Source organism: Xyrauchen texanus, chromosome 19 (assembly GCF_025860055.1).
Source record: "Xyrauchen texanus isolate HMW12.3.18 chromosome 19, RBS_HiC_50CHRs, whole genome shotgun sequence".
In the NCBI taxonomy this organism is placed as follows: domain Eukaryota; kingdom Metazoa; phylum Chordata; class Actinopteri; order Cypriniformes; family Catostomidae; genus Xyrauchen; species Xyrauchen texanus.
In genome coordinates this window covers 28,469,279-28,495,724 of record NC_068294.1, presented here as the reverse complement: position 1 = coordinate 28,495,724, position 26,446 = coordinate 28,469,279, and the positions used below count along the sequence as shown (strand labels likewise).

The following is a 26,446-nucleotide window of genomic DNA, read 5'->3' as shown; positions in this document are numbered from 1 at the left end:
GGGTTACTTTAGGGCTCTCACATTAATTAAATGCTCCATCTATTGATTCAGTTCTCACCCAGAATCACAATAACCAGTGTTGTAGTTGAGACCAGCTCAGCCGAGCCCAAGTTCAATCCGAGACCAGAGTAGGTCGAGTTCGAGTCAAGACCGAGCCAAGACCAAAACCAGAGAGGCCAAGTCTGAGTTGAGTTGAGCCTAAATAGTTAGAAGAACTGTGGTGAATTCTCCAAGAAGCTTGGAACATCCTATCTGCCAACAACCAAGAAAAACTGTATCCAGGTGTATTCTCTTTATGGAACCTGTTTGAAGTTATGGCTATGCCCAAGAGAAGACATGCAAAGAAGGAAGAACTTCTTTCATACTTTCTGCCCTTTACTTTCTCTTTCACTCCTCCTCCTCGCCTGTCTTCCTCTACCCTGTTGCTATTCCAGTTTCAGTGGGTTACTTTAGGGCTCTCACATTAATTAAATGCTCCATCTATTGATTCAGTTCTCACCCAGAATCACAATAACCAGTGTTGTAGTTGAGACCAGCTCAGCCGAGCCCACGTTCAATCCGAGACCAGAGTAGGTCGAGTTCGAGTCAAGACCGAGACCAGAAAAGGGTCGAGTATGAGTCAAGACCAAAACCGGAGAGGCCAAGTCTGAGTTGAGACCGAGGTCAGTAAATGCTGAGTTTAAGACAAGCATTTTTTATGAATGTGTTAAATAGATAGAAATATAGGCACATATATCAAATAAACCTCATTTGTTATTTTAACATTTAACATTTCTGCTTTACAAAATACAGTATAAATGTACAATAACTAAAATGGGCCTAAAACCAAACAATAATGTATTAAATATGATAATGTTTACACAGAAAGTAATATAAACCTTTTCATTCAATTTGTTAACCATTTCCTCAATTGCACTACTATATATAATTCATTGTAATTCAAGTAAGCATTTATGTGCAAAGTCTGATGCACATAAGATGTTTCACAAAAGCATTTGTCTTAAGATGGTTCATTATATCTTCTGCTTTATTTTGTCAATAGGAAATATAAATGTTAAACTCCCAAACGCTACTTTTGGAAATAGAAAAAAGATTAGAATCGAAGAACATGAAGGCCTGCAACAGATGTCATGGTCCCCACAAAGCCCCCCACTGAACATCATGTCAGTCTGAGATTACATAAAGAGACAGAAGCAATTGAGACAGCCTAAATAGTTAGAAGAACTGTGGTGAATTCTCAAAGAAGCTTGGAACAGCAACTTGTGTGTGTGTGTGTGTGTGTGTGTGTGTGTGTGTGTGTGTGTGTGTGTGTGTGTGTGTGTGTGTTTATTAAACAAAGATGAAAATTATTAAATCATAAAATAATACAAGACACATTAACCCTAAAATTAATTAAAAATTTAATTTTCTTTAGGCAGCATAAACTGTTTTACCAAAACGCAATGCAAACACATTCGATAAGAACACATATTTGGCAGCATGATTTTCTGAACAAATGGTCATTAATTAGGCTTATTTATTTTGAGTATTATTATTATTGTTATTATTATCTTTACATTTATAATTATCTTTAGTTCTTAATATGTAGGCTATTAGTAATTTTTCAAATGTTGTCGTTGACGGATGCTTGCATGATGGCAAATGGAGCTGTTTGGATTTGGGGTGGTGGTTACATATAAGATTTGTGATCACTTCGTTATTTTAATTTTGTTTTGTTTGTTTAATGTTTAGTTTAAAGTGCCATTTGAATTTAGAAATGTCTTTAAGTTTTTTTTTATTTTAATAAATTCATTTACATTTTTAAAACAAAATCAATAAAGCAAACATATTCACTGATCCTTGTCAGAGGGGGTTGACGATATAATCGGATATCAAGAATTTTTTAAGGCAATTATTATTAAAATATTTTTCCATACAGTTGAAATCAGAAGACAAGGTTAGGTTAAGTCATAAAACAATTTTTTTAACCACTCCACAGATTTAATATTAGTGAACTATAGTTCCTCTTCTGTCGCTCTCTCCACGTTGTCTCAGAGAAGCGACACTTGGGGTCTCTCTTGAGCGCCGATATTCACCTCTGAACTATGAAAAAAGGCCAATGAGAGTTGGCAGCCAGTATTTGCATGTCCCGCCCCCTGACATACGGGTATTTAAGCGGCGCAAATACGGGAGTTCATTCAGAACATTTCTTCGGAGCCGATGGTCGTGTCTGCAACTGCTGCGTATACACACCGAGTTCCTGCTATCCCTCTGCTGCATGCTGTTGGATTCTACGGCGCACATCAGCGGCTTTCTCCTGTTTGCACGGCTGTGCACTTCCTGCCCCTGAGCGCTTCGACAGTGCAGATTATAAAGATCTCTCACGAGTTCTTTTCCCTTCATAAAAGAGTGATTTTATTTAAAAGAGTAATTTCCTCTAAAAGAGCAAAAACACAGCGGCGTTGAACGTCCTTTTAAGGACGCGTCTTTTTAAAGATGCCTTTCCGCCCCTGTGTTGTTCCTGGATGCGGTAGAGTACTCTCCGCTTCCGACGGCCACAGGCGTTGTCTCGTGTGTCTGGGTAGCGATCACACCGAGGCTGCATTTGTGGATGGTTCATGTTCTCACTGCGAGAACATGACCATGACAACGTTGCGGTCGCGGCTTGCTTGCAACCGTAAGCAAGCCACTCCAGCCGCCCCCCGCGTCGCTCCTTCTTCCCACGGGATTGAGGACGATGCGGCTGGCGATGGAGGCGATTCGGGGATGGCAGTGGGTGCAGCTCCGCCGGGTATGCCCTCTCGGACCACCCGCGCCCCGACACGCTCGTTGACTCCCGTCCCCGCTCGAGGTGGCGGCGACTCGCCTCACAGCCAGTCTGCCTACCCTCTTGCGATGGAAGCAGATGAGTTCGCCGCGGCATCGGAGGGCGTGGGATCTGATGCTGAGGACTCCTCTGGGCTGCCGCCTTCTGGCTTGAACGCCCAGGAAGAGGCCGACGCACAGATGTCCGATATGCTTTCCCGGGCAGCCAACAGCATGGGCTTGGATTGGAACCCTCCATCCTCCCCACAGCCATCACGGCTGGACGACTGGTTCTTGGGTGCTGGGCACCGCTCACAGCCTCGCCCCGGTTCCGTTCTTCCCGGAGGTGCATGATGAGCTGACATCTTCGTGGAGAGCACCCCTCTCCACTCATCGCACCGCCACCTGCTCATCCGCCCCCGCCACCCTCGACGGCGGAATGCGCCATGGGTACATGGCGATTCCCCAGGTGGATAGGGCTGTTGCGCTCCACCTATGCCCCGGAAGCACTACCACCTGGCGGGGCCGCCCTGTACTCCCTTCCCAGTCCTGTAGAGCAACATCCTCGCTCATGCGAAACCTACAGCGCCACCGGACGTGCCGCTTCCGCCCTGCATGCCATGGCTCTCCTGCAGGTTCACCAAGCCAAGGCACTGCGAAACATGCACGGGGTGGCCCTGATCCCGACACGCTGCAGGAACCTGAGAGCGACGAAGAGAGCCCTGAGAGCGACGAAGGTCAAAGCGCAGGCGCTCGGGCAGGCGATGGCCACGCTGGTGGTCCAGGAACGTCAGCAATGGCTGAACTTGGTTGAGATGCGTGAAGCCGACAAGACTCGCTTTCTCAATGCCCCTGTCTCCCAGTTCTGTTCGCAGACTGGTGTTCTTCCCGAGCCGAAGACCCACAGAAGTGCGCGGTTAGGTCAGTGCTCGTGTTTCTACAGGAGAGGCTGGAGAGGAGGCTGTTCCCCTCCACCCTCAAGGTGTATGTCGCCACTATCGCGGCTCTCCACGACACGGTAGACGGCAAGTCTCTTGGTAAGCACAACTTAATTGTCAGGTTCCTAAAAGGTGCCTCCAGAGACCCCCCTTCGAGCCGCTAGACTCAGTTGGACTCAGGGCCCTCTCTCTCAAGACCGCCCTGCTGATCGCGCTCGCGCTCGCCTCCAAGCAGAGACTCGCCCACTGGGTTGTCGACGCCATTTCCTTGGCTTATCACACCCAGGCCGTGCCCCCCCCCACCTTGCGGGTCCGAGCTCACTCCACCAGGAGTGTTGCGTCCTCGTGGGCACTGGCTAGGGGCACCGCCCTAGCAGACATCTGTAGAGCAGCAGGCTGGGCAACACCTAACACTTTTGCGAGATTCTATAATCTCCGAGTTGAGTCAGTATCGTCCCGTGTTTTCTCAGGTCCGAGCCCGTAGAACTCGGTAGCACGCTGACGATCTGACCGGGTGAACCGCTTGCGCCTAGCGCCCTTTCCCTCTAACCAAGGGAAAACAGTGCGCCTCCGTTCCCAGGAGATCCCATCTTTGGGCCACTGGTTGACTCCTCCCTAGCCCTCGTGGGTCCGCAGTTCAGCGGAGGAACTCGCCGACCCAAGCCACTGCGGGTACCTCAAGCTACCCTGTACTGGTATAGGTGCTCCACAGGTAAGGCCTCCTGTTCGGACTCCCCCTGTGTGTAATGCCACGGTACTGTCCCCTCACGAGCGGACCCCCGTGTCTCCCTGTCCCTCCAGTTACAGCTGCCTCGGTCACCGTGCTGTTCACTATCCCCCCCACGGGGTTGGGTCTACCACCGCACCAACTTTTCCACATAGGTCCTAAGTTAGGACATCTGATGTATTTGCCACTAAAACTTTGCCTCCCCTGCCAGGTAGGTGTGGCCTCCGAAGGGTCTTCTCCGCCCTAAAAGAAGGGCTAAGACCCCCTTCCCTCAATGCGTGTAAGGGCCCCGGCCGTAGTTGCTCTATGCGAGAAACATAGAGAGAAAAGAGGCCCAGCCAGGCTGGCCCGTTCCCAGGTTGGCGGCCATCACCTTGTTCCTCCCTCCAGGGTAACGATAAGGAGTCTGATGGCTTAAATGGGGCATTGGGGAAGGGTACGTGCAGCCTGATACAGTTGGTCGTCCTGCATGTAAGAATACCTGCTCGCTCCTGTATTGGCAGATCACGTACACGACTCAGCGCATGGCACATTTTAAGTGGACTCCTAGTGTCGCTTCTCTGACACAACGTGGAGAGAACGACAGAAGGGGAACGTCTAGGTTACGTATGTAACCTCCGTTCCCTGATGGAGGGAACGAGACGTTGTGTCTCCCCTGCCACGTTGCTGAGCCGAGCCACTGTTGTGGCCGGACCATTTCCGGCTCCTCGGAAAAATCCTGAATGAACTCCCGTATTTGCGCCGCTTAAATACCCGTATGTCCAGGGGCGGGACATGCAAATACTGGCTGCCAACTCTTATTGGCCTTTTTTCATAGTTCAGAGGTGAATATTGGCGCTCAAGAGAGACCCCTAGTGTCGCTTCTCTGACACAACGTCTCATTCCCTCCATCGGGGAACGGAGGTTACATACGTAACCTAGATGTTTTGGCAAGTTGTTTAGGACATCTAGCTTGTGCATGACACGAGTATTTTTTCCAACAATTGTTTACAGACAGATTGTTTCGCTTTTAGTTGACTATATCACAATTCCAGTGGGTCAGACGTTTACAAACACTAAATTAACTGTGCCTTTCAGCAGCTTGGAAAATGTCAGAAAATGATGTCAAGCCTTTAGAAAATTTGCCAATTAGTTTCTGATCGGAAGTGTAATGAATTGAAGTTGTACCTGTGGATGTATTTTAAGGCCTACCTTCAAACTCAGTGCCTCTTTGCTTGACATCATGGGAAAATCCAAAGATATCAGCCAAGACCTCAGAAAAGAAATTCTGGACCTCGGCAAGTCTGGTTCATCCTTTGGAGCAATATTAAAACGTCTGAAGGTACCACGTTCATAGGTACAAACAACTGTATGCAAGTATAAACACTATGAGACCACACAGCCATCATCCCACTCAGGAAGGAGGCGCATTCTGTCTCCTAGAGATTAACGTAGTTTGGTGAGAAAAGTGCAAATCAATACCAGAACAACAGCAAAGGACCATGTGGAGAGAACAGGTAGACAAGTATCTATATCCACAGTAAAACAAGTCCATTATCAAAATAATCTGAAATGATACTTGGCAAAGAAGAAGCCACTACTCCAAAACCACCATAAAAAAGGGAGACTACAGTTTGCAAATGCACATGGGGACAAAGATCTTACTTTTTGGAGAAATCTTCTTTGGTCTGATGAAAAACTGTTTGGCCATAATGACCATCATTATGTTTGGAGAAAAAAGTTTGAGGCTTGCAAGCTGAAGAACACCATCCCAACTGTGAAGCATGGGGGTGGCAGCATCATGTTGTGGGGGTACTTTGCTGCAGGAGAGACTAGTGCACTTCACAAAATAGATGGCATCATGAGGAAGGGAAATTATGTGGATATATTGAAGCCAAATCTCCTGACATCAGCCAGGAAGTTAAAGCTTTGTCGCAAATGGGTCTTCCAAATGGACAATGACCACAAGCATACCTCCAAAGTTGTGGAAAAATGGCTTAAGGACAACAAAGTCAAGGTATTGGAGTGGCCATCAAAAAGACTTGACCTCAATCCGAAGAACTGAAAAAGTGTGTGCAAGCAAGGAGGCCTACAAACCTGACTCAGTTACACCAGTTCTGTCTGGAGGAATGAGCCAGAATTCCAGCAACTTATTGTGAGAAGCTTGTGGAAGGCTACCCAAAATGACCCACGTACAAACAATTTAAAGGCAATGCAACCAAATACTAACAAAGTGTAAAATAACTTCTGTCCCACTGTGAATGTGATGAAAGAAATAAAAGCTGAAATAAATAATTCTCTCTACTATTATTCTGATATTTCACATTCTTAAAATAAAGTAGTGATCCTAACTGACCTAAGACAGGGAATGTTTTCTATGATTAAATATCAGGAATTGTGAAAAACTGAGTTTAAATGTATTTGTAAGGTGTATGTAAATTTCTGACTTCAACCATATCACCCAGCCCAAAAGGGAAGTGAACTTATTCATGAACAATTGATAAATTAAGTAATTTTATGTAGACCCGCACAAACATGTGTACTCAATTCCATATTGCTGCATGTTTCCTATTAATTGTTGCATATTTGTTTGTTTTTGTGTTTTTGAGTATTCTATGTGCATAAAAAACATTTTATTTTATTGAAAAACTTTGTGTTTTGAAAATAGTAAATTATTACTATGGCTCTTTCGAAAAAATGCATCAACAAAAAATTTTAAAAAATTGGCTCATTAGTGAAAAAGGTTCCCAACCCGTTATTGTACGTATTGCAGATGAGCAAACAATGTTAAATAGACGTCTTCCAGATGTAAACACACCATCAAATAGATGTCTGGGTGTTGTACATGTGCTATCAGGGAAAAGGGTATAACACAGTTTATATCTCGAAACACGTTTTTAACAGTTTATGTTCTTTTTAACTTGACAAAAGAACTTTAAATGGGTGGCACTCCTGCACGAGATGCCAAAAACAGAGCGATATGTAATGCAATGGTCAAGCACATCTGTTTAGCATGTTTACATAGAAAAACTACTGAAAAACAGCATGGGTGGACGCAAAAATGTGTTTGGTATGAACGCGCGTGATTTGGTGTGATTAGTCAAAAATGTTTGTCAGATAAGTCAAAGCTTTTCACTGTATATTTTTGGAAAAGGGACTCGACTGGACTCAGGGTTAAGTCAGAGTCCACACTTTTTCAAGTTCGAGTCAAGACTGAGTCAAATTGCTCACGAGTCCATGACAAGACCAAGACCATGAAAATACTACAACACAGACATTATCATTAACTTCTAGTGTATGATTACCAGAATCCCTGATGGTAATATACCAGTTATTATACTAGAACACTGTTATGGATACATTTATCGTATCTACAGCATGTTGTGTCTAATTAGAGTCAATTTCTAGCATCACTCAGTGTTTCCAATAAAGTGCTGGCTATGTTCAGAATGGAATACTAGTATACTACTTACCAAATGCTGTGAAATATATATTGTGTACTGCATACATTGTTTTGAAACAATATGCATTATTTCACGATAAACATTTTAAACAGTAGTATCATTTTGTCACATTTGTCATTGTCGTTTTCTGCATGTGTTTTTTACTTTATTTAAATGTTGCCCAACAAAACAACAAATGTTGACGGAGTATGATGACTCTCATGAACAAGCTATCACAAGCTTACAGCAGGAAACTGTTGTGGGAAAACACAATAAATGTCCTTCATCTGCCACCATAGTGCCACAATGACTTCTGCATCCTTAATATTTGGCTTTATCAAGAACACATCTAACTTAAGAGTAATTTAATACATTCTCTGTACTTGCTCACACACACACACACACATTTTACTTCAGCAGTTGATGATGTCAAACGAGTTCACAAGAATGTAAGAACCTATGAACACTTTGAAAAACAGCCACCATGTTTCCTTACCGGTAATATTGTCATGTCTTCTGACATCTCTAAAGTCAAAAATTATAAAGTCAAAGCCATATTTTCTTTTTAAAAGAGATTCTATTTGTGCTATCTTTCATCCATAATGTGCATGAAAGGGAAACGAAGTTTTAAATATTACAGTTTTAAGAACACCTTTGTATTTGTATTTCTTGTTTCATGTAATTTATCTTTCATAATAACACTGTATGCTTTAATACAGTGATGTTGCTGATTAATAAGCGTTGCGTTTAAACGCACAACCTCGAAATCGTGCAGCAGGTGATTGATTCATAAGTGTCCCAATGTTCCGTGAATGAACACAGTGTTCACTATTTATTGATTCATGATATAGGAAGCTTGGGAGCAAGATGAGACGCACCTTTCACATCTCAAGAAAGGCAGGGGAGAAAGAAATGAGAAAAAAACTTTAACATTACCTTCCTCTTTGTATTTCCCCTATGAAAAAAGAGATGGCTAATAAAATATTTATCATGCCAGGCAACAGTTTGTGTAGAGATGAATACAACTCTGGCATTAAAAGCTCAGGAGGCAGAGATGAAATGATAAAAGGAAGAGTGATATATATCATTTCATTGATGCTTGTGAAGCAGTGGGGGGTGAAAGAGGGAGAGACAGAGAGAGGAAAATGAGGAAGCCAAGGGAAACTATGAAGGAAAGTCAACAGAACCATGAACTTTAATTATTTAAAGAGGTTAAAGAGGGATGAGTTTGTTCAAGGGTTAAATAATGGAAATAAAGAGCGTGAGACAGAGGAGAACTTCTAGTGGGGAGCAGATACTGTAACTAGAGCTGTCTGTGGTGCTGAAATATTGGTAAACCAGCAGCAAACAAAGAATCCTTCTCACACAGAGCTGTGGGTACACTGTAAAAAACGTATCGGTTACCTGACGTAACCTCGGTTCTCTCTAGATGAGGGAACGAGTATTGCGTAAGCTAGCTTACGCTACGGGAAAGATTCATCTTTTCTGAGATATTGAAGCCAAAAAATTATCCTTAATTTTTGTATCCATTGTCAACGCAGTGCGGCAGCTGCAGACCTTGAGCGGGCTATCTAGCGAGCTCATAGGTTGCTCTGCGGCAACTGCTGCAGCCTATAGACGAGCTTGGGCTAACTCGCGATCCAATGAGAGGCGCCCGCTCACTGCATCAAAGCCCGCCAAAATGGGCGTGACTAGAGAGCATATAAGCGTAGTTCGTAGGCTGGAACCCTGGTTTTCATTGACTGAAGCGAAAAGTCTCTCGTGGCGCTGAAGCACGGCCGGCTACGCAATACTCGCTCCTCATCTAGAGAGAACCGAGGTAACGTTAGGTAACCGATACGCTCTCTTACGAGAGATTCTCTCAGTATTATGTAAGCTAGCTTCGCAATACGCCACGGAACCCATTGTCAACGCCGTGCGCCAAGCATCCACTGTATGAGCCCCAGGGAATTAAGGGGGACCCGGGGAGCCCTTATGAGTGGGGAAATAATATTTGGCCGGCAAGAATGCGGGTCATTGATTGTGTAATACATAAGCACATAGTGGGAAGGGAACGACAGAGGCGGTGCCGGTCTGTGTGGAATGTGACCCATCAGTGCAGCTCACCAGGGGAGCTGTAGCGTATTAAACCGCTAGTAGTTTTGCCTGCAGAGCGGGCACTTCCATATTGTAAAATCTGACAAAGGTGGAGGGGAAGTCCATCCCGCTGCCACACATATGTCGTGAACGGAAATCCCGCTGGACCATGCCCACGAGGATGCCATGCCTCTAGTGGAGTGAGCCCTAATGCCCAACGGGCATGGCAGGTCTTTTGACGCCGTATGCAGCAGCAATAGCGCCCACTATCCATCTAGATAGTGTCTGTTTCGAGGCGGCGAGACCTTTGGTGCGCCTCCGAACGAAACAAAAAGCTGCTCAGAGCGCCTGAAAGCGGCGGAGCGCGCAGTATACAATCTCAGTGCTCTGACCGGGCAAAGGAGATTGGCGTCGCGTTCAGCTATCGGATGCTGGCAGCGCCGATAGGGAAATGACCTGTGCTCTGAAAGGAGTACCGATCACCTTGGGAACATAGCCGTGTCTAGGCTTTAAAATGACCTTGGAGTCACTTGGTCCAAACTGAAGACACGCAGCTGACAGACAGCGCGTGAAGGTCTCCCACACGCTTGACTGATGACAGGGCAGTCAGAAAACGGTTTTGAGTGAAAGGTATTTCAAATCCACGGATTGAAGTGGTTCGAAAGGGGGCTTTCATAGTTTCGAGAACTATAGAAAGATCCCAGATAGGAACCGATGGGGGCGCTGGGGTTCATCTTTCTAGCTCCCCTGAGGAAGCCGGATGACCAGCTCGCTTTTACCCCATGACTGGCCGTGCAGGGGTTCAGTGAATGCCGCAACGGCCACCACATACACTTTGAGCGTGGATGGGGATCTGCCCTTATCCAGCAGCTCTTGTAGGAATACGAGCAGCTGACTGACACCCCACATGTCCGCGGGTCCAGGTCTCTGTCGGTGCACCATTTTGAGAACACAGACCATTTTGACGCATAGAGTCTTCTCGTGGAAGGGGCTCTAGCGTGTATGATGGTGTTTATTACTCCTTCTGGCAGAGCGACGGGTAGTCGCTGATCACCCACGCATGCAGCTCCAGCTCTGGGTGGGGATGCCAGATTGTGCCGCGAGCTTGAGAGAGGAGATCTGCTCTCACTGGGATGGGCCACGGCGTTGTCAGTGACAGCTGCGTAAGCTCCGGAACCATGTCTGATTCTCCCAACGCGGGCTATGAGGAGCACCGAGTGACGCTGCTTCCTGATCCTCTGCATTACCTGTGGCAATAGCGCAGACGGGGGAAGGCGTAAGCGTGCGCCTGGGCCAGTCCTGGGCCAGCTGCCCTCGCTGAGAAAAATATTGGGCAGTGAGAGTTCTCTTTGGACGCTAAAGAGGTCTATCTCTGCTCTGCCGAATAGGTGCCATAACGCCTGGACTGTTTGAGCGTGCAGGAACCATTCCCCTGGGGAATATTGTCTCTGGACAGTCTGTCCGGGCCGCCGCTCAGGTGGCCTGGCACGCGCGTCGCCCTCAGCGAGCGCAGGTGGCACTGGGACCAACTCAGTATGCGCTTCGCCAGATGGAAGAGGTTCCTGGATCTGACACCGCCCTGACGGTTTAGGTAGGATACCACAGATCTGTTGTCCGAATGGACCAGGACGCGGTGACCCTGAATGACCGGAGAACGCACGAGCGCGCATCGACCGCTATCATTTCCAGACAATTTATGTGAAGGAGCTTTTCCTGAACTGACCATAGGCCGAAAACCAGAGAGCTCTCGCAGACCGCGCCCCAACCCGTGTTGGACGCTGCCTGTCGAGATGACTTTTCGGCGAGATACAGCTCCCATTGTCACTCCCCGCTGATACCATTCGGCCACTGTCCAGGGCTGCAGAGCTGATATACAGGTCTGAGTCACCTTGATGGGATGGCGCCTGTGGCCCAAGCCCGGCGAGACGCCGGGTGTTTAGCCAATGCTGAAGCGGGCGATGTGCAGTAAACCCAGCTGAAGTACTGCTGCGGCTGAGGCCATGTAACCTAGCACTCTCTGGAATTTCTTCAGAGGCGTGAGGCTGTTCATCTGAAAAGATGCGGCTAGTCGCTGAGCACGGCGCCGCTGTGTAGATAAGCTGAGCCGCCATTGCCACGGAGTCTAGTTCTATTCCAAGGAAGGAAATTGTCTGACTGGGCTGTAGTGAGCTCTTGGTCCAATTGACTGCAAGACCCAAACTGTTCAGATGGCTGAGGAGAACTGCTCTGTGAGACAGAAGCTCCACATGTGACTGTGCCATAATCAGCCAGTCATCCAAATAGTTCAAAATTCGCAAACCCTGACTCCACAGGGGTGCGAGCGCCGCATCCATGCACTTCGTGAAAATACGGGGTGCTAAGGACAGGCCGAACGGGAGGACGGTGTATTGATAAACCTGGCCGCCAGGCTGAATCTCAAGAATGGCCTGTGACAGGGATTTATCTGAATCTGAAAGTATGCATCTTTCAGATCGAGAGAAATAAACCAGTCCCCTGGCGCATTACGCGCAGGAGTTTCCTGATTGTAAGCATTTTGAACGGTCTTTTGCAAGCACCTTGTTCAAAACCCTGAGATCTAATATGGGTCTGAGGTCGCCGTCTTTCTTGGGAACAAGAAAATAACGGCTGTAAAGCCCCGACTCGCTCAGAGAGGGTGGCACTTTCTATGGCCCTTTTCCACAGAAGGCTTGTTATTTCTGAACGAAGCATGCACGCTAAGCTTCCGTGTTCACAGCGGTTTCGAGCCAGCTCTGAAGCGAGGAGGGCGGCGATCGAACTGTAGCAAATAGCCCTGTTATATTGTGCTTAACACCCACTTGGATATCCCTGGAATAGCTTCCCACGCTTTGAAGTGTAACGCTAGAGGGTGAATGGCCAATTCGCTCTGATTGTCGCACACAGAGCTGAACAAAATGTGTGAGCGCGCTTAGTGTGTTCATGCATGATTGCTCGCAGACAGCATGAACAGGCTGTTTTGTGAGTGACTTCCGATTGGAATGAATGGGGAAAGAGTCACATCTGTTACGTGATGCACAAGCATAGTCATGGGCACGGACTTACACACAGAGGAATGTTTGCTGGCCGTGTAACAGAGCGGGCAGAGAATGGGCGCACGCGACGTATTCGTGGGCGCATTTATTGACTCTAGTGCTCGAGCGGTTCAGTAATCGCTTTATGAGAGCGTGCTCTGATAGGGGCACGGGATGTGTTATGCTTGTGTGTAGGGGCTGAACACTGGGTTGTGGGCACATTTTCTACACATAAGACATGTTTGCTCTTTACAAGATTTATTTGGGTCGCCGTGAAAATGGCGTTTGAGTGCAGGCAAGCGGGCAGTGTCACCGGCTTGTTGGCTGCTAAATTCACCACTGTAGTAGCCTGAGAGAAGGGGACTGACAGGGGGCAAAGCTTTGACGGTGGTCCGCCGCGGCGGACTGAGCCGCCGCTTGTTCAACAAAGTTAGGAAGACTTCGGTTGCTCTGGTTTCAGCGCTACCTTAAATCGAGGCCCGCGGGGGTGGCGGTCTGCGGCGGCTGTCTGAGCCGATCGAGGGCGGCCGCCTGTCGACACTGAGAAGTCTGAGATTGTTGAGATGGGCGCTGTGAAGAGGCTCGTGCAGGAGGCTGATCATGTGAGCGGCCTGCAGAGGAGCTAAGCGACGCCGCAGGAAGAGGTTCATGGCTTGAGTGGCTTTCTGGACTTCTGAGAAGCGGTCAACAATGCCACTCACCGCGGAGCCGAAGAGACCGGTCGGAGAGAGCGGTGCGTTGAGGAACGTGGAGCTCTGCTTCTCCCATATCGGCTAGTGTTAGCCATAGGTGTCTCTCGGTCACAGTCAGCGAGGCCATGCACTTCCCTAGGGCTTGAGCTGCAGCTTTGGTAGCCTGAGGGCGCAGGTCTGTCGCGCCGAGATCAGTAACAGCCTCTGGGTGCCTGCCTTCTCATCCCACTCCCAAAGAAGGTCCGCTTGTAGGATCTGTAAACGCCATGGAGTGCAGAGCAGATGCGCTTGGCCGGGCGGCGGAATAGGCGCGCCAACATAGGCGAAGTCGCTCTGCAGGCCTTAGACGGGAGCACAGGCTTAGACCGCCATCTCGCGGAGGGCGGGCAAAGGTGTGATGCTACCGAGTCCTCGACCGGAGGGATGGAGGAGTAGCCTCTTCGGTGGCGCCGCCCACCGACGCGAGAGAGGTGGAGACGTGGGAACGGGTCCCGGCCGAAAAGGAGCTGCTCCACCGACTTTGCAAGCTCCGTGTGTAGTTCCGCAGGAAGGGAGTGGCCTGGGCCGCGGGTGTAGAGCGGCGATGGCTTTGAAGAAAGCAGCCGCCGAGTCTGTTGGGTGCCTGCTCAGGGGCGGTGACCACTGAGCCCGAGGCGGTCGACGGCCTGTGTGAGGAGGCGTGTTAACTCCCTTCGACCCGGCGCGGTCCTGCTGGATTCCTGGGCCGAGGAGGAGGCTTGGGAGCCTGACCACTCTGCTGTCTGAAGCCATGATGGAACAGCAGGCCTTATCCTCCGCCTCGCCATCCGAGATGGCAGCAGTGCGGCCGCCGGCGGCAACTGCGCGTCCCGGGGCGGGAGGGTGAAAACGATGCTCGAGGGAGAGGCTCCGGCGAGGCAGTCGCTTCAACCACAGTTTCCAGCAGCCTTTGGGAGCGGCGCTTCTTTCTGCGCGGCGGAATGTAAGGCGCCGGGCGGCTTCTGCTTTGAGCGCTCGAGTCGAGCCCGCAGGGTCGACATCGGTAGCTCCTCGCAGAAATCGCGATCCGCCTCAGCGAGGGTGAGCTCTGCGTGCCCCAGTCCCAGGCAGAGAGCGCAGATGATGTGGCGGTCTCCGGTGCTGAGAAGGGCGCGACATGAGGCGCAAGTGGAACGAGGCATCTTGAAAAGACGCCGTACTCTTTTGTGAGTAGTTCAGTAAGAACTAGCTTGCTGAATAAAAAGGATACGTCGTCGGATGGCGTAGCTCGCAGGATGGCTGAAGGTGGTTGAGACGGCCGGCTTCTTCTAGCGCTGTCCACGCTTGCTTGATGCCCCTCGAACGGCGACGCGGCTTCCAGGTCAGCGATGCGAAGAGCTTCGCTGAAGAGATGAAAACCAGGGTTCCAGCCTACGAACTACGCTTATATGCACTCTAGTCACGCCCATTTTGGCGGGCTTTGATGCAGTGATCGCGCGGACGCCTCTCATTGGATGCGAGTTCGCCCAAGCTCGTCTATAGGCTGCAGCAGTTGCCGCAGAGCAACCTATGAGCTCGCTAGATAGCCCGCTCAAGGTCTGCAGCTGCCGCACTGCGTTGACAATGGATACAAAAATTAAGGATAATTTTTTGGCTTCAATATCTCAGAAAAGATGAATCTTTCCCGTAGCGTAAGCTAGCTTACGCAATACAAGAGAACCTCTCGTAAGAGAAATCCTGTTACATTTACGGTAAAACAGTAACACTTTAAAATATTTTTCCATTCCTTAACATTAGTTAATGTATGTGGTGATGGGGGTGTGGTCATGTGTCTGTTTGCGGGAGATAGGGAGTGGTGTGGCTCGTCAAGCTTGTCGACATGATTCCTAACAGCTGTTTCTTGTTACATTGATAGTTACATTGATACCTCAAAAAGCAGCCAAGACACACCAGAGGGAGAGAGAGCGATACGAGAGTGAGGCATGAGATATTCTGAGTGTATTTAGAGTGTATGTTATTTAGAGTCTGTTTTGAATGTTTATGTTCAGAGAGTGTTTTCGTTTGATTGAAGAAGCCAGAGAGGCTAAGAGTGTGCAGTGTGAGTGTGCACTGCTTCATTGTTTCCCGACTCCTCCTGTGACCGAACATCCAAACTTAGCACACTGGTGCCGAAACCCAGGAATTTGGAAATAGTTATGTCGTCATGGAGTCTTAACCACTGGGCGAAGTGATCCAGACCCACATCAGACCCTCGTCGAGCTGTGGCCTCCTTCAGGCCCAAGCGGAAGACCGGTAGGCATTTCTAAGCCTGATCACACACAAGGGGTCTGCGGCTGCAACTCCGGAGCCCACACTGAACATCCCACCGGTTACCCTGGTGAAAATGGGTCCTTCCAACAATACAGAGGCATATCGTGATCTTTTCGAGAAGACAGCCGTGCCACTGCTCACCGGGGAAGCACATCTAGAGGCACAACAACTGCCCACCGCTAACCTCCTTGTGAACGCTGATCTAAAGAAAGCCAATATGCAATGGGTCGGTCATACACAGATTCGCCAACACTTCCGTTCCCTGAGACTGGGAAGGTACGACCGCCCGCCACCTTCACACAGGAGCTCTGAGACACCTGCTGGAAATGGTTGCTGGCTGGGAGGACCTGCGGTACCCAAGACATTGTAGGTCTGGTGACACTGGAACAGTTCATCTCCCAGTTTCCTTGTGGCTGATTGAGCCCAGTGTCACCGTCTGTAGTCACAGGAGGATGCATTCCAGCTGGCAGAGGACCACATAACAGTGTATCCAGGAACCAGTGAAGCAGAGACTCTCTCTCTCTCCTCTCTCTCTCTCTCTCTCTCTCTCTCCTTCCCCAAAACCCCACCCTAGCTCGTCCTCTTTCCATCCCATCCCCGCCCCCAGGAGACAGGGCAGCACCATGCCCAAGTCTCTTCCCCCTGCTAACCCTGTCTCTTCCTGCTATCCCTCCCAGGTTGGTGAGCTCAGTCCCATGGGTGTGGTAGGGAAACCTGGGCCAGTCTGTTGGAGCTGTGGGTGTCCAGTAATGGAGGTGGGCACTCTGGTCCAGCTCCCCGGATCCCCGAAGCTCCGGTGTGTGATGTGCGATGCTATGGCTGGATAGGCGTTACCAGGGCCATCTACGTCTGCTCCGCTTCAAAGTGACGCTGGGGGAGTCTTTCCCCTTAGAGCAGTCACATGATGAGTCCCTCAAACACGTATTTGACCAATTGAGAATAATCGATAGTCAACAGCTCCAGCCAAACATCGCCCTCACAAACCCATATTTTTCAATTATTAAAGATCAGTTGTATTGAGTGATGCAGGACACTCAAACAAAAGAGAATACAACCCAGTTATTAGTACTGAAGAGCCGTCAGGAAGCCCTCTTCCAGGTGGCTCACCATAATCCAATGGATGACCATTAAAGATAGGAGACAACACGCAGCTAAATATTGGCACAGTTTTTGTGGCCGGGCATTCACGGGGATGCTCGCAGGTGGTGTAAAGCATGCTTTGAATGCCAGTTGGTGAATCCTCCGGCCACCCCAAGAGCGCCTCCAAAAATAAATCTTCACTGATCAGGGCACTACATTTATGTCATGAACACTACTCGAACTGTACAAATGATTAGGTATTAAATCGATTCGAACCAGTGTTTACCACCCACTAACGGATGGCTTGGTGGAATAGAACCCTAAAAAAAATATGATTCTTAGGTTCATACATGGAAGTGGTTGTGGTGTAGTGGTCTAAACCACAGTAGTGGTAAACTGGTTATCAGAAGGTTGTTGGTTCAAGCCCCACAGCCACCACCATTGTGTCCTTGAGCAAGGCACTTAACTCCAGGTTGCTCCGGGGGGATTGTCCCTGTAAGAAGGGCTCTGAAAGTCGCTTTGGATAAAAGCGTCTGCCAAGTGCATAAATGTAAATGTAAATACACGAAGATGCTAGAAATTGGGATAAGTCGTTATTTGCAGTGCGAGAGGTCCCACAAGCCACAGTGTTTTCCCAATTCGAGCTGCTGAATGGGCGTTGGGAGCACAGCATGCTCAACGTCATACGGGAAGCTTGGGAGGAGGAACCTTCAAACAGTAAAACAAAATTCAGTACGTTTTTGATCTTAGAGCAAAACTCCACACTTTGGGTCAATTAACACAGGGGAATTTGCTCCAAGCTCAGGAATGTCAAAGCCGACTGCATGACAGGAGCACTCGACTATGAGAATTTGCACTGTGAGATAAAGCGCTTGTATTACTGCCCACCTCAATCTCTAAATTACTCAGCAAGTGGCAAGGGCCCTATGAGGTCAAACGGAAAGTCGGAGATCTCAATTATGAGGTTAAGCGAATGGATAGGGGTGGGGCACATCAAGTTTACCATCTCAATCTCCTGAAAGCTTGGAGGGAGGCGGTCCTTGTAGCTTTGGTGACAGTAGTCCCAGAGAGGTCGGAGCTCGGGCCAGAGGTGACGCTCAAACCTAATCAGTTCACCCCAGTGCCATGTGGAGACCACCTCTCACCATCGTAGCTCACAGTGGCCAAGTTGCAAGCAGAATTCACAGAGGTGTTCTTGCCTCTCCCCAAGTCGCACAAACCTCATAGAACACCACATCGAGACAGGGGTGGTGGTTCGTAGAAACCCCTATCGCCTTCCTGAACACAAAACAAAGGTCATTCAGGAAGTACTAGAAGCAATGCTCGAGATGGGCATAATAGAAGAGTCGCACAGTGATTGGGCCAGCCCAGTGGTTCTGGTACCCAAGAGTGACGGTACGGTCCGATTCTGTGTGGACTATCGAAAAGTGAATGCAGTGTCTAAGACTGACACATTGCTCTATTGGTTGGGCGCAGCTAAATTTTATTAAACACTGGATTTAACAAAGGGTTATTGGCAGATCCCCTTAACTCCAATATCCTGAGAAAAAACTGCATTTTTACACCATTAGGTTTCAAACTAATTTGTGACCCTCCCTTTCAGTTTGTTCGGGGCCCCCGCCATGTTCCAGCGACTTATGGACAAAATTCTCAGGCCCCATAGGGCATATCTAGATGATATTATACCAATGCACAGATCACCCCTTGGTACATGGCACTTCAGCCATTCAAATTATAACATAAGTTAATGCAACATGAACTAACATGAACAAGTAATGAACAACAGCATTTCAAAATACACATTAACCATGATTAATAAATACCGTAAAAAATTATGAATCACGCTTTGTGTGTGTGTGTGTGTGTGTGTGTGTGTGTGTGAGCGTGTATTTATCACTTTGTGGGGACCAAATGTCCCCATAAGGATAGTAAAACCCGAAATTTTTGACCTTGTGGGGACATTTTGTCGGTCCCCATGAGGAAAACAGCTTATAAATCATACTAAATTATGTTTTTTGAAAATGTAAAAATGCAGAATGTTTTCTGTGAGGGTTAGGTTTAGGGGTAGGGTTAGGTTTAGGAGATAGAATATAAAGTTTGTACAGTATAAAAACCATTATGTCTATGGAAAGTCCCCATAAAACATGGAAACACAACATGTGTGTGTGTGTGTGTGTGTGTGCATTTGTGTGAAGCAGAGAGAGGGAAAGAGAGGGTAAACATCACTATAAGCTGACAATCTGAGCTGTCTCTCACTGTTTTCATGGTGGGGGAGTCATTGCAGATATTAATGAAGTGAAACTGAAGACTCCAAGGACACAGAGGTGGGTGACACAGCTAAAGGCATCGAACCTCTTAAGTGACAAGCCCTCACTCAGAAAGAGTGCCACCTAAAAGCCCAACATCTGAGTCCTGAGTGACATACAATCACTGCTGCAAGTGAGCAGAGGAACCAAAAGTCCAGCACTCAACAGGACACTAACCCACCACTGTCTGAGGATGCGCACTTATGCATGGCTTCAGAGTGCCAAGCTATCTATGCCTACAGCCCCAGCCAAATGTCTGCCACTTACACGCTCTAACACACTCAAGAATTGCAGCCTGTCACAATGGACCATTAGCTTTCTATAGAGGAATTCCAAAGAGAGAAAGATAGAGGAAGCAAGAGAGTGGCAGAGGATCAGTAGGCTAAGCTAACAAGCTTCCCTTGCTGAATGCAGCCCCATGGGGGGATCTTACTATCACTGCATTTGGCTGGGGGAGATAGAAATACAAAACACAGGGGGCCGTTACTGTGAAAGTGTGTCTGGATACTCTTTTCTGAAGAGGTGAACTACAGAGGGGGATATTGACCCAATATACTGTAGGGTTTGCAGCAAGGCAGAGACATACCGTAGTAGTTGCTCACAAATGTGGAAAATAGAGGTAATTTGATGCATTTACATTTATTGATTTGGCAGATGCATTAAAGCTACTTACAAAAGAGGAACAATACAACATAAGTGATTCATCTTAAGGAGACAGCAGTACCAAAGGTGCTGTATTACAGTTTCAGTTGCATCAGAAACATACTACCCAAGACAGATTAGACTTCAACAAGTATAATATATATATATATATATATATATATATATATATATATATATAAGCAATTTCTGCACGGAGACTTGCAGGTCAACTCATTATAATACTGAAACACTTTTAATACTGATTAAGCAAGAAATAACCTTTTCAGTTAGTCATATATATATATATATAAGAAAGAATAAACTTGTGACAATAAACAAACAGTTAGATAAAATATAACTGGTAGATCCGTCGATTAGCTGATTATTACACTATTACACAGTAATTAGCATTGAAATGTTTCTGTGTTAAAATTAAATTGTTACATACCAACACACTTTAAAAGATATTGGAACAGTGATAAATATTATAACTTTTTTATAAACACACGGCAACACCACACATTGAAAAAAAAAGACTTTTAAACAAATAAGGAAAAAGCCAGGAGACTGAGTAACTCTCTCAAACGGACGATGCAGAACTGAAAATACACGCATGCGCCAAGCTAAACAGAATGCTTCGCCTTGCGCATGCATGAAGCGGGGACTTTTGCACACACACACACACACACACACACACACACACACACACACACACATACACACACACACACATATATATATATATATATATAGTCTTTTTTTATTTTATTTTTTTATTATTATTTATTCATTTATTTATTAAGAGTGTATGGTCAAGTGCTCATGGAGAAGTGTCTTTAACCATTTTGTAAGACAAAGGGTGAGTTTGCTTCATGGATGGAGTTGGGAAGGTCATTCCACCAACGAGGTATAGTGAAGCCGAAAGTCTGGGAAAGTGATTTAGTTCCTCTTTTTGTTGGTACGACAAGGCACCACTCATTTGCTGACCACAGGGTTCTGGTGGGAATGTAGCTCTGCAGGAATGATTTTAGGAATGCTGGAGCAGACCCAGTGACTCTTCTGTATGCCACCTTCAGAGTCTTGAACTTGCAGCCAGTGTAGAGAGACAAGGAATGGTGTAACATGCACTCTCTTTGGTTCATTGAAGACCAGACGTGCTGCTGCATTCTGTATCATTTGCAGAGGTCTAATTGTGCATGCAGGAAGGCCAGCTGAGAGAGCATTACAGTAATCCAGTCTAGATATGACAAGTGTCTGAACAAGGAATTTTGTGGCATGTTCAGAGAGGAAGGATCTTATTTTGTAAATCTACATGATCATGCTGTCTTTGAGATGTGGTCAGTTAAATTGAGTTGGTTGTTGATGGTTACCTCTACATTTCTGACAGTTTTGGAAGGTGTTATTGTAGATTAAGTGATGCTGTTTATATAGAGGAGAGAAGTAGTCTAAGCACTGAGCCCTGAGGTACCCCAGTAAGTAGCTGATGTGACTTGGACACCTCACCTCTCCAGGCTACCATGAAAGACCTACTTGAGAGATAGAACTTGAACAAGCCAAGCACAGATCCTGTGATGCCCAGAGTAGAGAAGGTGGACAGAATGATCACATGGTTGACTGTGTGAAATGCTGCATTTTTGTCCAGCAGAATAAGGACAGATGATCTGGATCCAGCTCTCGCTTGTCTCAGCAACACGGTGACAGACAGCAGGGCAGTCTCAGTGGAATATCCACTTTGGAAGCCTGACTAATTGTCATATAGCAGCTTTTTCTGTGAAAGATTGAAAATTAACCTTTCGAGTGTTTTCCCCATGAACAGGAGGAGAGAGACTGGTCTGTAATTTTGTACTTGTGTGGGGTTAAGCACAGCTTTTTTTAAGCAGTGGAGTTACTCAAGCCTGCTTAAAAGTGATGAGAAAAGTGCCTGTAATTAGAGATGAGTTAATTATGTGTGTGAGTGCAGGTATAATGAACAGTGTGATGGCTTGGAAAAGATGGGAAGGAATAGGGTCAAGGGGGCAGGTGGTGGGGTGGTTGGAGTTCAGTTTATGTTCAGAGAGTCAGGATATGTTTCCAAAGATATTCTCCAATGATTCTCACACATTTTCAGCAACAACATAGGGGTGTAAAACTTAGGCGTGTTAAGGTGGCTTGTTGTCAAATTCAGTGTACAGATTGTGCATAAAAATTGTGATAAAATATGTCTGCTCTGATGTGCCAAGAGAATTAAAATAGAGAGTAAAATAACCTGATATTAGAGGTGGCTCTGTGACTTTCCTTTTAAATTAACTGCCTTTGTTGTTGGCATAGCACTATATCTGTAATGTGTTGTCCTCCGTATGCTTTATAAAACACAAAATTAATAATAAATTAAAAAATCTGAATTTTTAAATGTATGAATTTTTGTGGATCGATCCAGACTGGAACCAACAGTTGTATAAGAATGTAATTTATGGCTTGCACGTTTGTTAAGTCCACTACAACAGCAACTGATAGGAAGAGGCTTCTGTTTGGTCTTTAAGTCATTGTTTCATGTGACCAGTTGATTGTTTTCTTCACGCTGCAAAAGTATGGACATAATGGTTGCAATGTCCCTGTATTAAACCCATTTAAGGGGGTGTAATTGAGAATGGGAGAACGTTTAGAAAATCAAGGAACTGATCGGAGTGTAATTGATGATATCTGAGATGCTGAAGACAACCGCCAGCAGGGCCTGGCAGGACATTTGTCTCTGGTTGAAAAGATAAATAAAGATCTCCTGAGGATAGAATGGCTGACAGTTATAATTACACTGTAATTTGGACCAACAATGTTCTACAACCCTGCAAAATGGAAAACAAAATAAAATAAAAAACCTTTGGGTTTCACTCGCAATAATGCTTCCTCTGGCTGGTGAACAAAAATGAAACATGAATGTATAAAGTCAAACAAATTATCTCTCTTTGAGGGTGATTAGTGACCCTCAAAGACCAATAAATGACCCCCTCTATATATAAAAATATATATATATATGGTATAGCAGTTTCAGTCTTAGAAATTTCTCCCAACAGAGATCCAAGAGGTTCAGAGCATTAGAGATTTTTCTCCACCTGTCCAACTGAGCTTTAATGAGGCCACTGAAATATCAAACCCAGCATGGAACCAAACACATTCCCATGTTCGCTTTCCTAGTTTCACACATTGGAGAAGAACACCACATCAACAGATCAATACTGTCTTCTAACACACATCCATATTGGTACCAATTATGTTTTAGAGGCACTTTGTGTTTTGCTTAGGCTCCTGCTCACACAGTAATGTAGTTTGTGGGGTGTGAATAGATGAGGAATATGGTGTTACATAAGAGAGAGAGAGAGAGCGGATGGCAGAAAGGTTTTTGTAATTATGTTGCCTGGCTTTGATCCAGTCACTCAGGCCTTCCTGATCTTGCCACCTGTTGCCATGCAAAGCTGTCAGGGCCAGGTTAATTAGAAGGGCTAGAACAGCCTCTGCCGGAGCTGGCAGATAAAACATACAGACATATTATACAGTACTTTACACAGTTGGTATCATTGTTAACAAAAGCTAAAAACGAAAACTAAAAAAACTTTTCATTAACTTTATAAAATTTTTATCTTATTTCATAAACTGAAACTAAACTAAAATAATATATAAAAATGACCACAAATGAATTTAGTAATTTAGTTAATACGTTTCTTATACACCTTCACAGCCCAACACTACAAGGTAAAAAATAAAATGGGGTAAGTACTGTAAATTAACTGGTTTTATTCAAGTCAAAGTTATTACTCAACATCACTAAATCAGTTACATTAAGTTACAACAACATAAGTCATTTTTATGGGTTAGATCCTTAACCCTTGTGTTGTGTTAATTTGTACATGGTTGAAAATAACCGGTCCACTAAGATTGTTAATAAACCTCTCATTGCATCTACAATCCCAAGATATTGCATTAGATCTTTGCCAAATTATTTTTATTAATTATGTTATTTTTTTTTACATATTTAAAAATATGTATATTACATTGATGGAAGGATTCATTGAACTGAGCTTATACCGGTCATTGGGGGGCCCTCCCTGCAGAAAAAAAGACAAATAAAAATAATTATGTAATAAATTAATAACCACTTGCTTGATCTAAACAACATAGGTGTCATTTTAAAGCTTATAATCTGGACTTTACAATGCATACAGCTGATCCTACCAATTCTTAAAGAATGCTATTTAATTTGCTGACAATTTAGAACTGTTTTGTTATCATAATTTGCAAATTTGTTTTCAACACAATTTACATTTACATTTACATTTATGCATTTGGCAGACGCTTTTATCCAAAGCGACTTACAGTGCACTTATTACAGGGACAATCCCCCTCGAGCAACCTGGCATAAAATGCCTTGCTCAAGGACACAATGGTGGTGGCTGTGGGGATCGAACCAGCGACCTTCTGATTAACAGTTATGTGCTTTAGTCCACTATGCCACCACCACTCACAATTATATTAATAGTTGGTAAAAACATTTAAAAAAAAAAAGTTGAGATAGCCATGTGTTAAATATTGTTGGAAAGGTCTTAATTAGTAAAATGCAATGAGCAAATTTGTTTCACTGCTGTGAGTATTAGTGTATGAAACAAAACACTAAACAAAAACTAATAGTCACAGGATGCAAATTAAATAAAAAGTTACAAATTTAAAGGAGAGTTTGAAAATAAAATGAAAAAAACAAAACTAAATAAAAAATTTAAAACTGACATACACACACATTCAGAAGCTCATAAGTGCATAGACATGAACGCAAAGGTTACTGTCAGGTGCATCTATCTACAAAAACAAACAAACCCACCCAGACACACACGGAGGAAACAGCCCCAGCAGCACCTGTTTGTTTGTTTTGGCACTGTGAGACAAAATTTGAGAGGCTCACTGTACTTGCATCTGTCTAAGCAGCAGCAGCAGCCATCTGGCTCTATATCACAGTGTACAGCACAGTCATCCTCTAAATCCGAGGGTACATCCGAGGATACTTTTGCCCTTTTGCATAAGTTGTGTGAATATCACTGAGCCTGATGTCCTTGGACACAGCAGGACCTTGGCATCTTGGCATTCGGCTGGGATACACTTATTCAAAGGCATCAAAACATATCCGCAAATACAAGTGCGCAGATACACATGGCCTTGCCAATGACACAACCTATCAAAATAACAAAATGTATTTCAATCCTGCGGAGAACACAATAAAACATCTTCACATAAATACTTATAAATATTAGTTCCCATATATTTAAAGAGTCCTTAATATGAATGGGTGAATATATAAGCTGAGTTGGGGGCAAAGGAGAATAAACACAAATGAACACAAGACACAGAGAGTAAGATGAGGAGTGATAGTTTGGTCACGAGATGCAATTAGAAGCAATGAGGTTTGATGTTATCAATGTGGCCACCATATTTGATTTAAGTTCTTTAATAATTATGTTATTTGGTTTTTGAGTGGCTTTATACTGTTTTTATTTTTCACTTACATTATGGTAAATGGTCTGCACTCCACCTTTTTAACCTTAGCGGTATTCAAAGCGCTTTAGACTGCATCTCATTCACCCGTTCACACACCAATGAAGGCAGAGCTGCCATGCAAGCCGCTAGCCTGCCATTGGGAGAAACGTTTGGTTACGTATGTAACCTCCGTTCCCCGAGGGAGGGAACGACACGTTGTGTCGGAGAAGCGACACTAGGGGTCTCTCTTGAGCGCCGATATTCACCTCTGACCTATTGAAAAGGGCCAATGGGAGTTGGCAGTCAGTATTTGCATACCCCGCCCCCGGACATACGGGTATTTAAGCGGGGAAAATACGGAAGTTTAGTCAGGATTTTTCTGAGGAGCCGGAATGGTCCGGCCACAACAGTGGCTTGGTTCAGTGGCATGGCGGAGGAAAGACACAACGTGTCGTTCCCTCCCTCGGGAACGGAGGTTACATACGTAACCAAACGTTCCCCTTCTGTCGCTCTCTCCACGTTGTGTCGGAGAAGCGACACTAGGGGACCCATTCCAATCTTGCCATGTGCTGAACCTTGTACGTGAACCGCCGATACAGAGGCGGGCAGGGATTTCATCCAGTGCCGCGCATCGTCTGTACCTGGCTGCACGTACCCTTCCCCAATGCCCCATAAGAACATCGGAGTCCTTCTAGTTACCCTGGGAGGGGAACAAGGCGATGTTTGCCAACATGGGAACGGGCCAGCCTGGCTGGGCCTCTTTTCTCTCTATGTTTCTCGCATAGAGCAATCACGGCCGGGGCCCTTACACGCATATAGGGAAGGGGGTCTTACTCAGACCCTGCAGAGACCACACCTGCCCTTTTTCTTGGGGAGGAAAAGTGGTAGACACGTCACACGGCCGTCTTAGGGCTCGTGTGGAAAGTATGGTGCGGTGGTAGATCCAGCCTCGAAAGGGGGGAGTTGCTACAGCACGGCGACCGAGGCAG

The 26,446-nt window shown here is 46.0% G+C and overlaps 1 protein-coding gene across 1 annotated transcript in view; it reads right to left on the bottom strand.

Moving 5' to 3' along the window:
• Window positions 1–26,446, bottom strand: part of LOC127659402 (glypican-3) — a 233,808-nt gene that overhangs the window by 137,336 nt on the left and 70,026 nt on the right. The window lies entirely within an intron of this gene.